General features: G+C 37.1%; 1 long non-coding RNA gene across 1 annotated transcript; it reads left to right on the forward strand.

Moving 5' to 3' along the window:
* The first annotated feature begins 6 nt into the window (after positions 1 to 6).
* On the forward strand, positions 7 to 2,048 carry LOC116696762 (uncharacterized). Its single transcript, XR_004333818.1, has 2 exons — positions 7 to 921; positions 1,612 to 2,048. It is a non-coding gene; the product is annotated as an uncharacterized LOC116696762 (long non-coding RNA).
* The last annotated feature ends 12,612 nt before the right edge of the window (positions 2,049 to 14,660 follow it).

The raw sequence follows: 14,660 nt of genomic DNA on the forward strand, positions 1-14,660 counted from the left end.
AGCTCTCCACAAAAAATGAAAGAAAATCATGTTTTTTTTCTCTATATCAAAAAGAATGAAAATTTTGTCAAGGTATAAGAAAGATTGTACAGCCATAAAAACTAGATTTTTTAATTTAATTTTAATTTTTTTCAATATACTGATCCAGTTAAGAACTGTCATTCAAGGTAGATTTTGATGCTATTACAAATTGATAGTCATGTGGTATTTCCTATCAAAAACCCTTAAATCTTGTAATTTATTTGGAGTAAAAAACAGATTTTGTGATGATGCCTTTGTAGAATGTATTAAGCTAAGAGCTAGGGTGTTAGCAATTGTAGAAGTTTCCTGCAACAGTGATCACTACAAACACTATGTATTGATACAACCCACAACTGAGTAGGAAAAATGCATCATAAATCGTTTGTTGCCATTTCAATAGATAAAATGGCTGGAAAGCAGTGACTGAAAAAACATGGACAAAAAAAGTATTTATCTTAATAAAAGCAGAGCACACAATTTCAATTATAAGAGAAACTTCTACAATGACAACATTCTTTATCATCCCTGTAAATGATTGTTGTACCCCACCCTCTCCATACCATATTTTAGGATACTCATAATTATGTATTTATATAGGAAAATAGCAGGAGTGTTTTGGGTCAAAGAACCTGAATTGTTCCATCATTTTAGTGTGGAAAAAAAGCCTCTATGTGTTTTGGCCAATAATCCCATTGTCTTTGAGCTTGTGACTAACTAACCTGAACCGGTTCTATAACTTTGTAACTTGTAAGAATGAGGAGGCAGGGTATGAAAGATTTATCAAAAAAACTGTAAAAGGTGCCATTTTGGTGGTGATTGGTGGCAAGCGCTTTAATTAAAAGAAACGTTTGCAATCTAACTTACACTTAATGACTGCACTTTACCTCACAAGATATTTCGGTAACACTTTACTTGAAGTTTTCTACATAAGGGTGACATGACACTGTCATGACACATGAACCCTAACCCAGAGCCGCGGGAATAATTCATAGAAACTTTCAGTTGAACGGTTACTAAACAGTTGATGCCAATTTACTGCACGGCGGCAGCATAATAATAAACCAGCATTCTTACCTTGTGCTGCAGTCATAACACAAAAAACACAAAAGAATCCTCATCTCCAAAACGCCTACCAGGAAAAGTGTGACCCAGAGGCTGCGGCACTGAGTTCCACGGCTGCTCTGCTGCTGCTAGCTTGGCTACCAACATTAGCTGCCTGGTCGTCTGTTGCTAGCAGGTCGCTCTGGGAGTGTGGAGGTGAAGTACTGCTCTCTTACTTACCAAATTTTAAAATGGAATACATTTAATTTCTAATGAAAGGGATTAAGTTTATATTAATAGTCAATTCATTAAAAAATAAACATTTTTTTTTTTTTTAATTATGGTTGTAGTTGTTTGTCCTTTTGCTAGGGGGTGCTGCAGCACCCTCCGCAACCCTAGTTCTCGCGGCCATGCCATAACTTGGCATGACAAAACCAAATGACACTTACTAAAAGAAGCGTTACGTCATAAATGTGTATGACTTCTTTATAATGTTTTAAGACACATTCTTATGTAGATACCTTCGCTTAAAGTGTAACGGATATTTAGTCTCAGGCAGAGAAAGAGTTGTTTGAGATGTTTGAATACGACATTGCCACTAACAGAGTGAGCTATTTGCAAAGTATTTATTTTGGTAAATAGTTTCAGCTGCCACATATCCAGTTCTTTCCTACTTTGTGAGTGCTTACTATTGATTTGTTGAAGACCAATTGCGGCTGAATCAACAAACAACGCTGATAACTGTTGACAAATCTTGTCCGACGATGATGTGTTAGCTGCCATATCCCTGCCTACCCTCCTTTTTGTCATTGAGTGTGTTTTATTGTCTTAAGAAACATTTATATTTGTAACATTTTAAGTTTATTTGTATCCTTAATAACAAGAAAAAAAACTGAATGGTTATGCACACTGTCCTTCCATAGAACATGTAATGGAATATGATACTAAATAATAACCACTTTGTTATATAAACTGATTTCTGAAAAGTCTTTTTGTCTTGCATTTATGTCTTAATGCAGTTACTAGGGGTGGCTGTGGCTCAGTGGTAAAGTGGTTCGATCCCTGGCCCTGCTGTCCCATGTCGAAGTGTCCTTGGGCAAGACACAGAACCTCGAGTTACCCCTGATGCTGCGCCATCGGAGTGTAAATGTGTGTAAGTGTTTATCTGATGAGCAGGTGGCACCTTGTACGGCAGCCTCGGCCATAGTGTGTGAATGGTGAATGGTTCCTGTATTATGTAAAAAGCACTTTGAGTAGTCAACTAGAAAAGTGCTATATAAGAACATCCATTTACATTTACAAGCATTTCTTTATCAATCAAAGTCCCCACCTTTTGTTTTTTTCTAAATACTCAGGTCTAAAATCACATCTTCAGTTTACTTTGTTGAAGTGCAGACGATACCTGCCCCTTGCTGACTTATGGACAGGAATTACAGAGAGCTTGAGGTGTAAGCATATGATGAATGGGACAGCTCCTACCTATAAAAGCAACATATTTCGACCTTGGTGCCCCCACTGCTTTATCTTGCACAGTGTCAATGGCAAAGTGATAATGCTGTCATGTCCAATGGCAGGTTTGGGAAATTATTACAGTCTGAAACTACATATCCAGATAAATTGCCCTTTTTAATGATTTTTCAGACCTTAACATCTACACATTTCCTCTGTCCAAGTTGGAGGACAAGGAAAGAAAGCATAGAAATGTAATAATTGGTTTATTATTTGATACTGAAGGATTTAATACAACAACCAGCAAAATATTTTCCATGGATTTCATCTCTCGTACACAGTCAAAAAAAATGTTCAGTTGTAAGCAATCTGGGATTATTTTTTTGTATTTTAGTGTAGCAAATGTGGGAAAATTGAACTCTGTTTATGTGTGTGCTTCACAATGATAGATTCTCCTGCTTCCACATTCATGTGTTCCTTCCTGTCTGGCTGCCTGAGTCCCAGGAGTGAGTGTCAAATGGCGGGGAAGAGCTGTTCCTGTCCTAGCCCCTTAGCGTTACAATTCCATTCAAAAAATAAATGGCCTGCATGTGCCATGTCCCAATTCCTTGCTGCATCATCATGTCATAAAGGCCAACATGGGGATGTAACCCTGTGGCCACACAGACCTGCCTCACTCTCTTCCTGCACGTGCACACAGAGAAACACACAAAACTTCATTCTGCAAATCTTGGGACTGATCTTCTCTGACTCTCTCCTCCTCCCAGTGTGCAGCCAGACAGATGGAGATTCATCTCTCAACAAGCTGTGATCTGTGTTTAGAGATGTGTGCTGCAGAACACAACTCTAATTAGGTTTATTGTTGATCTTGGGAGGTTAATTTGTACTTGGCTGCAAGTAAACATGCTGAAAGAGGCCAACCTAGTTCCTCACAAGGCACCAGCATTGGAGCTATAAAGAGGGGCGGCTTTTTTATCTTCTTGACTTTCCAGGTGATTCAGAAAGATTATACCCCCATGCTATATTTGTCTGGTCTGTTGTAATTAAGGTGAGAGATCTGTCTTGGTTGGGATGATAGAACTAGGAATAAGATACGGAAAGTGTGTTCGCCTAATGAGCTTTCGTGTGCAGTTGTGTGTATTTTGCAGGTATTAATTAATTATTTATTTCACAAGTAGCCTTGTCAGAGTCCGAGAGATGAGCCAGGCCCACACAAGTTATGTTTATCTTCCCACCCTCTTTCTTCACACTATACACAAACGTGTTTCTAATGCGCCTGGTGACAGATCAGTTGTCAGTAGGTGTACAACATAATTTTATTTTGCATTTCCACCTACTTGAGAAAACGCAAAAATTATGGAGATGAGACAAAGCAGACAGTAACGATTCCCTCCTTACCTGAGCTAATTCTGTCTGAGGAGAAAGTCTTATTCAGGTAGCACTTTGCGCTTGAACATAAGAGTTTGATAAATACACATGTGTGTATTCAGAGCAAATGGGTCTCAAAATAATTTGTCTGTAAAAAAACAATTCTTGTCTAATGTTTTGCAGGTGTGTGTGCCATAAACAGCTAAGTTGTCTGTATTAAAGTATGTCAACTAAGCTGATCATCTCCTGCAATGCAGCATCAGTTGTCACTGGCTTTGCAAGATAAGACGCCTTTATTTAGTCAAACACTGCTAATACATTCATGACACAAAGCAAATACGTACTGTAAAGTAAACAAATCTGGATACTGTGTCACAGCATTATCCTTGTGGTACTACAACAAAGAACATATGAAAAACATTGCTATTCAATTCCAGTGCATCTACACATAGTAGTTGAGTCCTACTATGTTTCTCAAAAGGCTGCCCATAAAAATGTCATAAAAAGTCATAGTATAGTATGTCAAAAAAGTCAAAGTATTGTATGCCATCAAAAATGTCACAAAAAAGCATAGTATACAATGTCACAAAAAAGTCATAAAAGGTTGTTGTATGTCTTTAAAAATGTCATGAAAAGTAATTAGTAGGTCAACAAAAGTCATAGTATTTTATGAAATAAAAGTTTATAGTATAGTATGTCATTAAAAATGTCACAAAAAGTCATAAAAAGTTAAAGTAAAAATGTCATAAAAATGTCACAGTACAGTATGTTGAAAAAAGTCATAGTGTAGAATGTTGAAAAAAGTCAAAATATAGTATGTCAAAAAAAGTGAAAAAATCAGGATAGTATGTTGAAAAAGTCATAGTATAATATGTTGAAAAAGTCATAAAAAGTCATAGTATAATATGTTGAAAAAAGTCATAAAATAGTAATAGTGTAGGTTGTCAAAAAAAGTCATAAGTCATAGTGTAGTATGTGTAGTATGTTGAAAAACGTTGTATGATACAATGTCAAGAAAAAGTCATAGTATAGTAAGTTGGGAAAAAGGTTCATAGTATAGTAATAGTGTAGTAGGCAAAAAAAATGTCATAGTATATTACGCATAAAAATTAATGTGTTATGTTGAAAAAAGTCATAAAAATAGTATAGGTTAGTAATAGCGTAGGTTGTCGAAAAAATGTATGTCTAAATTCTAAAATGTCTGTCTATTAAAAAGTCATTGTATAGTATGTTGAAAAAAGGTCATAAAATAGTAATAGTATAGGTTGTTGAAAAAAGTCATAACAAGTAATAGGATAGTATGTTGAGAAAAGTCGTATGATAGAATGTCTAAAAAAGTAATAAAAAAGTCATAGTATAGTAAGTTGGGGGATAAAAGTAATAGTATAATTATAATAATAGTAATAGTTGTCAAAAAAAGTCATAGTATAGAATGCGAAATAAACGTCTATGTATGTATAAGTATAAGTATGTCACAAACGTCACAGTATAGTTGTCGAAAAGTTATACGATAGTATGTTGAAAAAATGTCATAGGTTATGGCATGTCAAAAAAGTCATAAAAAGTCATAGTACAGTAAGTTTAAAAAAGTCATAGTAAGTCAAAGAAAGTCATAAAAAAGTCATTGAATACTATGTTGCAAAATTCACAAAAAAAGTCGTAGTATAATATGTTGAAAAACTTCATAAATACTCATAGTATAGTTTGTCCAAAAAAACATAAAAACATCATAGTATAGTATGTCATAAAAAGTCATAGTATAGTGTGTTCAATAAAAGTCATAGTATAGTATGTCCAAAAAGTCATAGCATAGTATGTCGAAAAAAAAGTCATAAAGTCATAGTATAGTATGTCCAAAAAGTGATATGATAGTATTTGGGGAAAAAGTCATAGTATAGTATTTGGCAAAAAAGTAAAAAAAAGTCATAGTATTGTATGTCAAAAAAATCATCATATCCAAAGAAATCATTAAAAAGTTTAGCATTTAGAATTAAAGTCAAAAAGTCATAGTAAAGTATGTAGAAAAAGTCACAATATAGTATGTAAAAAAAGTCACAGTATATATAGTACGTCAAAAAAAAGTCATAGTATAGTATGTCAAAAAATTCATAGCATAGAATGTCAAAGAAACGTCACAGTACAGTTGTCGAAAAGTTATATGATAGTATGTTGAAAAAATGTCATAGGTTATAGTATGTCAAAAAAAGTAATAAAAAGTCATAGTATAGTAAGTTGAAAGTCATAATACAGTATGTCTAAAAAGTCATAGTATGTCAAAGAAAGTCATTAAAAAGTCATTGAATACTATGTTGCAAAATTCACAAAAAGTCGTAGTATAATATGTTGAAAAACTTCATAAACCGTCATAGTATAGTTTGTCCAAATAAACATAAAAACATCATAGTATAATATGTCATAAAAAGTCATAGTATAGTGTGTTCAATAAAAGTCATAGTATAGAATGTTGAAAAAAGTAATAGTATAATTATAATAATAGTAATAGTTGTCAAAAAAAAGTCATAGTATAGAATGCGAAATAAACGTCATTGTATATTATGTGGAAAAGAAATCAAAGTATGTTGTAAAAACTCATAGTATAGTCTGCAAAAAAAAAGGGAAATAAATAGGATGTTGAAAAAAGTAATAGTATAGCAGGCCGAAAAAGTAATAGTGTAGTATGATATAAAAAGTCATAGTATAGTATGTAGAAAAAAGTAATAAAAAGTCATAGTATAGTAAATTGAAAAAGTATATTATTTAAAAAAGTGATACAAAGTTATAGTATAGTATGTTGAAACAAAAGTTATAATATTGTTAAGGTTCGGTTCTGACCCGGAACGCAGAGATAACCACACAGGACTAGTAATTCAGTTTTAAAGGAGTCTTTATTGAACTTTTTTTCTTTTCTAAGTAACAATGACGGTTGAGTCAGGGCATGCTTCAGGGCTGGTCGGAGGCTCGAGGCAGTCCAACACTGGAGAATCCAGGCGTGACCGGAACACGAGGCGAGGGGGCAGAGGTGAGTACACTCTAGCACCCACAGAGGAATCCCAGCGAGGATGACGAGACTGGATGGTGTGCACTGGAAGCACAGCAGGTACAGCGGAAAAGGCAGCCGGTCAAGAGCGGAATCTAGATTGAGAAAACAAAGGTAAGTAAGAATACTATGTACACATTATACTTCAGACTAACAAGAACACTGAGCCAAGTTACCACATGGATTGTTGAAACAAACTGGCGCCAATGAGGTGATCAGCCCTGTATGTACTGCTGGGTTGAATCATAGGATGCGCTGCAGCTGAGCAGGTAGCTGTGCAGAAATGAACGGCCACGCCCCTTGACCTACTTTCCTCAAACGCCTCCAGCAAACTCCAGGTGGGAACCAACACAGAACAGACAGACACACAGGGAAAAGGGAAGAGAACATACAAACGGGACGGGGAAGAACAGCTGACCGATGACAAGTATGTCGAAAATGTCATAGTTAAAGTGTGTTGGAAAAAATAGTCATAAAAGTCATTGAATAGTATGTCGATAAAGTCATAAAAAAAGTCACAGAATAGTACATCAAAAAAGTGATAGTCATATGAGTAAGACAATAAGACACAAAACCAAAACAACACTGCAGCTGACAGTGGTCTGAACGGCATGTCCCTCTTCAAAGACATGTCGAACATCCCCGAATCATTGTAAATTTCAGAATTATATTCCCTGCACCTGGGGGCGGTTCCTTTTCACTTGGTGTATTTAAACTCATTCTCATTGGTCTGCTGTTGGCACGGCAACGTGTTGGACATGCCTTAATGGCTTCTTCGCTGTCAAATGAGGAAGGACGTGGCTCTAAACTCTGCCCCTTTGGGGTTGTTTTCGGTCACAGATCAAAAGGTTCTATCATGTAAATGAGAAACTCTCCCAAAAATACAGGAATCAACATTCCATTATCTTAGCCTAGTCACCAGGGGATAGGAGACAGAAGGTTACTTCCTGTTGTGAAGCAAAAGGCTTCTTTCGATATGTTAAATGCCAGACGTGACCTGATCAACAACTTTTATACGGTGGGGTTGGTGTTAAACAGTGGAATGCTAATTAGTCTAGATCAGTATTGAATCAATCAGGCTGCAGAGTAGGCCTATACATAAACAGAAATACATTGTTTTCAATACATTGTTTTACTTTTTATAACTCAACACTAGCTAGTGTCTAGCTAGCATGACATGATTACAGCTCCTTGGTTGTACATGCGTATCAAAATAAATGATGGAACCAAGGAGATGAAAACGTCATAGTATAGTGTGTTCAATAAAAGTCATAGTATAGTATGTCTGAAGAATCATAGCATAGTATGTTGACATAAAGTCATAGTATAGTATGTTGAAAAAGTGATATGATAGTATGTGGGGGAAAAGTCATAGTATAGTATTTGGCAAAAAAGTAAAAAAAAGTCATAGTATAGTATATTCAAAGAAATCATTAAAAAGTTTAGCATTTAGAATAAAAGTCAAAAAGTCATAGTAAAGTATGTTGAAAAAGTCACAATATAGTATGTAAAAAAAGTCACAGTATATATAGTATGTCAAAAAAATTTCATAGCATAGTATGTCACAAACGTCACAGTATAGTTGTCGAAAAGTTATATGATAGTATGTTGAAAAAATATCATAGGTTATAGTATGTCAAAGAAAGTCATAAAAAGTCATAGTATAGTAAGTTGAAAAAAGTAATTAAAAAGTATTTGAATACTATGTTGCAAAATTCACAAAAAGTCATTGAATACTATGTTGCAAAATTTACAAAAAGTCGTAGTATAATATGTTGAAAAAATTCATGAAAAAGTCATAGTACAGTTGTCCAAAAAAACATAAACATCATAGTATGTCATAAAAAGTCATAGTATGCGTGTGTCATAAAAGCATAGGATGTATGTCCAAAAAGTCATAGCATGTATGTCGAAAAAAGTCATAAAGTCATAGTATAGTATGTTGAAAAAGTGAATGATAGTATGTGGGGGAAAAGTCATAGTATAGTATTTGGCAAAAAAGTAAAAAAAAGTCATAGTATGTATGTCAAAAAAATCATCATATATACTATATCCAAAGAAATCATTAAAAGATTGCATAGAAAAATGCAAAAAGTCATAGTAAGATGTTGAAAAGTCACAATATAGTATGTAAAAAAAGTCACAGTATATAGTATGTCGAAAAAAGTCATAGTATAGTATGTCAAAAAATTCATAGCATAGATGTCACAAACATTACAGTACAGTTTGTCAAAAAGTTGTATATATTAGTTGAAAAAATGTCATAAGTTATAGTATGTCAAAAAAAGTCATAGTATAGTAAGTTGAAAAGTCATAATACAGTATGTTTAAAAAGTCATAGTATGTCAAAGAAAGTCATAAAAAAGTCATAGAATACTATGTTGCAAAATTCACAAAAACTCATAGTATAATATGTTGAAAAAATTCATAAATAGTCATAGTATAGTTTGTCCAAAAAAACATAAAAACATCATAATATAGTATGTCATAAAAAGTCATTATAGTGTGTTCAATAAAAGTCAAAAAAGTCGAAAAATTCATAGCATAGTATGTCACAAAGTCACAGTACAGTTGTCGAAAAGTCATATGATAGTGTGTTGAAAAGAAGTCATTAAAAGTCATAGTAGTAATGTTATCATTATTCCAGCTATAATAAACCACCTAATATAAGAGAGTCTTCTGTTCTGACTGACCAAATTGGACCACGTCAGACACACGGGCATCCTCCCCAGGTATTCAAACCAATGATCTGCCCTTTTTATCTTGTTTTTCTCTCTCAACCCTAGAGTCACTGGAAGTCACTTGTCACCATGTTTGTCCAGTCTGCCCTGCCGGCGTGTTACTGCTTACAAATCAATACGCTTTTTTCAGTACATGGAATTTTAAAATGACCGAGACAGCAGATGTGTCTTCTGTGTCACTATTCTTCAAGTGATGGCTTGTAACACTGTGTTCAATAATGCTACTCGAAACTGAGTGATGGTGGTATTAACCTAACCTGGGAAATTTAATACCAACAGATTCCTTCAAGAGTTTGTGCTTTGGAGTTTGTGCTCAAATTGATATACTGCATACTTACTATTGATCACTGCTGGTGCTACTGCATTCAGTATGGCATTTTCATGATCACAGTTTATTGCTCTTTCTTATATCTCCTTTTCTCCATCCTGCATCACACCGCCCACATCCAAGAGACGTGGCTCCCAGCAGGGAGAGGGTCAGCTCAGAGAAGACTTCAACCTGTCAGAAAAAATTCACATCTAACCCCTCATGCCTCCCTTCACCATCCAACCCCTCCGTCTCCCACATCTCCCGTGCTCCTTCCCTGGCACCCATCACTCCTCTTTCCCTCTGCTACCCTCCTCCTCTTGCCATTTGATTCAGATCACTGAGTTAGCCTCCATCTCCTTTGTTTGAGGCTCCATTTTGCAGATGGACAGGAGGAGAAAAGATGGACTCACATTGAGGGGAGTGTGTGTGTGTGTGTGTGTGTGTCTGTGTGTCTGTGTGTGTGTGTGTGTGTGTGTGTGTGTGTGTGTGTGTGTGTGTGTGTGTGTGTGTTTGTGAGATGGAAGGAGAGAATAAAAGGGAGGAGGAGAGAGAGAAACTTTTCTGGGAGGCAAAATGTCAAACAGCAATGAAGTGAGGAGACTTTTATCTGTCAAACCTGTATGAGGTCTTGGCTTTCAGGCTACTGAGTGACAAGGCTGCACTTAAAAGAGAGCTGAGATGCAAAAGTGAGGGCGACAGAATGAGTTTATCTCTCATTCAGTTAGCTTGTCATACAGTATTAGCCTTATCCGTATATGCCCTATTTTACCTTAGTCAATGTGGGATATCAAATTAAATTTTTTTATCTTTTTGAACAATTTCAAAAGTCCAACAGAGGCCATTAAACTTTTGCTTCAAAAATAGTGAACATTAGCAATATTAGCAATCAAATATGTTGTCTTTTTTCTGGTTGTTTTTTGAAGACTAGAACATGGCCAAAAAGTGGTTACAAATGGCTGACTCACTGTACACTCAGACGTGCCCTACATTGCTCTACTACTAAGCTCATGCTCTTCTTCTTAGCCATGGCAATGCCTTGGGCAACACACAACACAGATGCAGCCCTAAGAATAGAGAAGGGATTGATGGATGTAGAATAGGAGGAAGGGAGCTTGGTAATTGAGTAAGTGCCCTTCTGGATGCGGAAGCCTGAATAAAAAGTATTTTTTTATAAAAAGCCTTTCTTAGGATCATTTCACTCAAAAGTACATAAAAGCTCTTTCAAAGTTTCTCTGTGTTCTTTGCCCTCAACTGAAATAGTCCCTGCGGAGAATGCAGAAATGCACAAACACTCACGCACTCTCCCCTGAAAGACGAGGATAAAAGGGTTGACCCTACAAATACAAACTTACATGCATGTGCACAAATACACAAATACACAAAGACACACACACACACAGCAACACAAATGCTCATGAAAAATAGAAGGCATTCCATTCAGGCAATTTTTTCAGCTCTGCATTTTAACCCAAGATTATTAATAATGCTCTCGTGGAAACCACCATTTTGCACTGAAAGGTTTAAAGTGTACGAGCAAGCAAACAAACTTTTTATTTTTGTTGCACCCAGCAGCAGAGATGAAGGTGAGAGGGGAAATGCATGATTTCACACAGGAGAGACTTTTGTCACTCAGCTTTAGAGGAGCATGAGGGCAGAGAGTGGGCAAACAGCAGCTGCTGTAACCTGGAGATGAACCTGCAGCATGATGTAAAACACAAAAGGGCAATGTCAGTGTTAACTAAACAATCTGACAGACATAAGTCATTCATTTAAGGCTCCATGTTGGGTCATGGGTACAGATAATTTTTAATATAAGTTAATCTATCTGTGATTTTTTGTTTAAATGAATAATTTAAAGGTGCCCTGTGTAGCTTTTGACCAATAGTAGCCCTGTGGACCCCTGATCGACAGGAGTCAGAACGCTGGTTCCAAATCGCATACTTTTTCTTTATGTATTCAGTATGTATTACAGCTTTGTGTAATTGGGGCATTCTGCTTCTTCATAACGTTGAACATTGAACATCCTGCTCATATATACTGTGCTAAGTGTTGTGTGTTAGAATAGGCAGAAAGCATGCTGGCCTGCAAATCCAACCGGATACAGAAGGACATGCTGTTTTTTTTTTAGCATACTGCACTCGACGTACAATGTATTGGGACATACTAAATCTTTTTCTGAAATACTAAATAGGATATTATGTTAGTATTGGTATTAGTTATTTTACAGCAAAGGCAGAGGAGAAGGCTGTGATTGGAAACATGAGTGTAAAACAGTGCCAATTAAAAAGAAAAAGGTTTTAAATTGGCTTTGCAAAATTTGAGAAAAAAAGAAATGCATTAAACAGTTTGCTAGACCTAAAGATTGCATAAAACGTGTTTTGGTACGTCAAAATAAATGTAAACATATGTTTGTTTGGGCAATGTGATTTAAAACAAGGTGACAAAATAAAAAATCCATGAACCTAAATAATTCATACTGTAGGGATCAAAAACTGGCAATGAACATCTGCTAAGATTTGTACTATTCTTTCTTTTATCGTAGTTTCTGATTTAAATCATAACCTTGTCACTTGTGCGGAGATATTTGGCTTCTTTTATATTGTCTTTATTTTAAGCTGGAGTGCTGAGCTTTTGTCTCTTCCCCTCTAGCACTGTTAATAATTACACAACCGCTGTTGACTCATAATAACGCTGCTTCGCTGTGGTCTCTCCCTCCTTCCTGCCTATCAAGGTATTGGGTATTACAGGTAGACTGACATTCCGCGTACCCAAACAGAGAGCCGCTGCACAGCTACACTGTGAAGAGCTGTAAGGAAGTAAGCAAGGTTGGTTGATGGCACTTTGTGTAACAGCCTTGTTGTGGAGTTAATAAACTACTCATTCTGAGTACAAAAAAGCTTTATCGGCACCCAATGTTGCCGCAGACAACACAACTCCGGCATACTGACAAATACAGACAGCTTTCCCTTGCTTAATCAGCATTGTGTGAACTTGTTTGGCAAGGACTAGAATGTAACGGACATTCTGAACTCTTGCTTTAGTTTTGAAATGGAAATTAGTCAAAAACATGTCTGCATTCAACAAGTATTTCAAACACAGCATTTCTTTGGCAATGCGACATGTCCCTCAAAGTGTATCACACCAAGTATCTCAACGATAGTGCATGTGTGTCTAAGTTGACTCACTCACTCATACACTGAGTGACAACTGTATCTGAGTCATGTACAGTCCACACTTCCTCTGACCCCCACTGCGACCAAATATGCACACAGCGTGTCACCACACAGGTGACACTGCCAAACACCCCCCCCCCCCCCCCCCCCCCCCCCGAAACGTGAAACAATGAATGTCAACACTTCTTCCCCTCTTGCCCTCCTCCTCTGTGCTTGTCCTGCTGCCAGCCCGCTGTGGCATACCGCCTGCACGTGTCCATTTACCTGCCCATGTCCATTAACCTGGCCGTGCCCCATCCTGGGATTGTCAGTGTCACTGCATTATGCCATGTGTTCAAACTCTCTCCATGATGTGTCCTTCCGGGGAGTAGATGGAGTAACACAAGGTGACTGTTGATATTAGGATGTAGCATTTGCTACGCTGTGGTGCCACCCTCATTGGTATTTCATGTAGAGTGCCGTCGCATTCGTCACGTTTCATAAACTTCCTTATTATTCACTGGCGGGGAGTAATTTTGTTCTGCCGCTCGCAGTTGTGAAAGTGAGATAGCAGGGGAGAGGGAGGGATGACACTCCGAAATCCTTCTAATAATCATTTCCTCTCTCTCATACATGAACTTGTTTATCAGATGAGCAGGTGGTTGAGTGCCACTCACCTCCCACCACAGCCCAAACACAGGCTCACTTCTGTGAATCCTAGGGGTGATCATCTGTGAATCCCCACCCAGTTGCAGCACCGCCACCCAGGGTCTCAGGATAATCAGCGGCCTTTCTGTCGCTTAGGCAAACAGAGTTGTCAGAGGAGTGACACATACAGTCACGCCTAAGGGAAACGTGGATTTGCAGAGGAAAGTAATTCATCAGTGGATTCATGAACCAAGCAGTATCCCTTAAGTCCAGTGGTGCTCTGAAAGCCAAAAGGAGCCAAGGATTTGCTCCCGCCGATGCTTATGACACCGATGAATTGCTTAAGTGCACACCATATGCAGCAGGCAGCTCTCCATGCACACGTCCTTGTATATCTTTGTTTAGTTGCCGAACGTGCCCATAAAGCCCAGCATAGCAGTGAGGGTTTTACGCCAAGCAGGTGGCCATGTTGTACTCAGCCAGAACGCATAAAAAACAGCCTGCCCCCGGCAGCTGCCTGGTCATAAAACACATTTATACCATGATGTCTGTGCCCGTCCCTAAAGTGTGCTTCAGGCTATGGGGCCAGAAAAGTGGAACCTGGTATATGAGATGAACCAGAGTCAACTCTAAAGCAGAAAGACAACAAACTTTGACCTTTATAGCAGAAAGACCTTTCCTGTTAGACTTGAAGCTGAGACAATTCTCTCCATATACAGTTCTATACAGTAAAGTATATAAGTCTACAGTAAGAAAAACTAGTCTTCAAACTTTCAGTGTGACTTTTCTCTTACCCTTCCTCTATTTTCAAAGAGTTTCTTTGTTCCTGGACCCTGGGCCTCCTCCTTTTCTTACTTTGTTCTACAGTAAAGTGCCAGTGAAGTTGTCCCTAA

This window comes from Etheostoma spectabile, chromosome 10 (genome assembly GCF_008692095.1).
Source record: "Etheostoma spectabile isolate EspeVRDwgs_2016 chromosome 10, UIUC_Espe_1.0, whole genome shotgun sequence".
Lineage (NCBI taxonomy): Eukaryota > Metazoa > Chordata > Actinopteri > Perciformes > Percidae > Etheostoma > Etheostoma spectabile.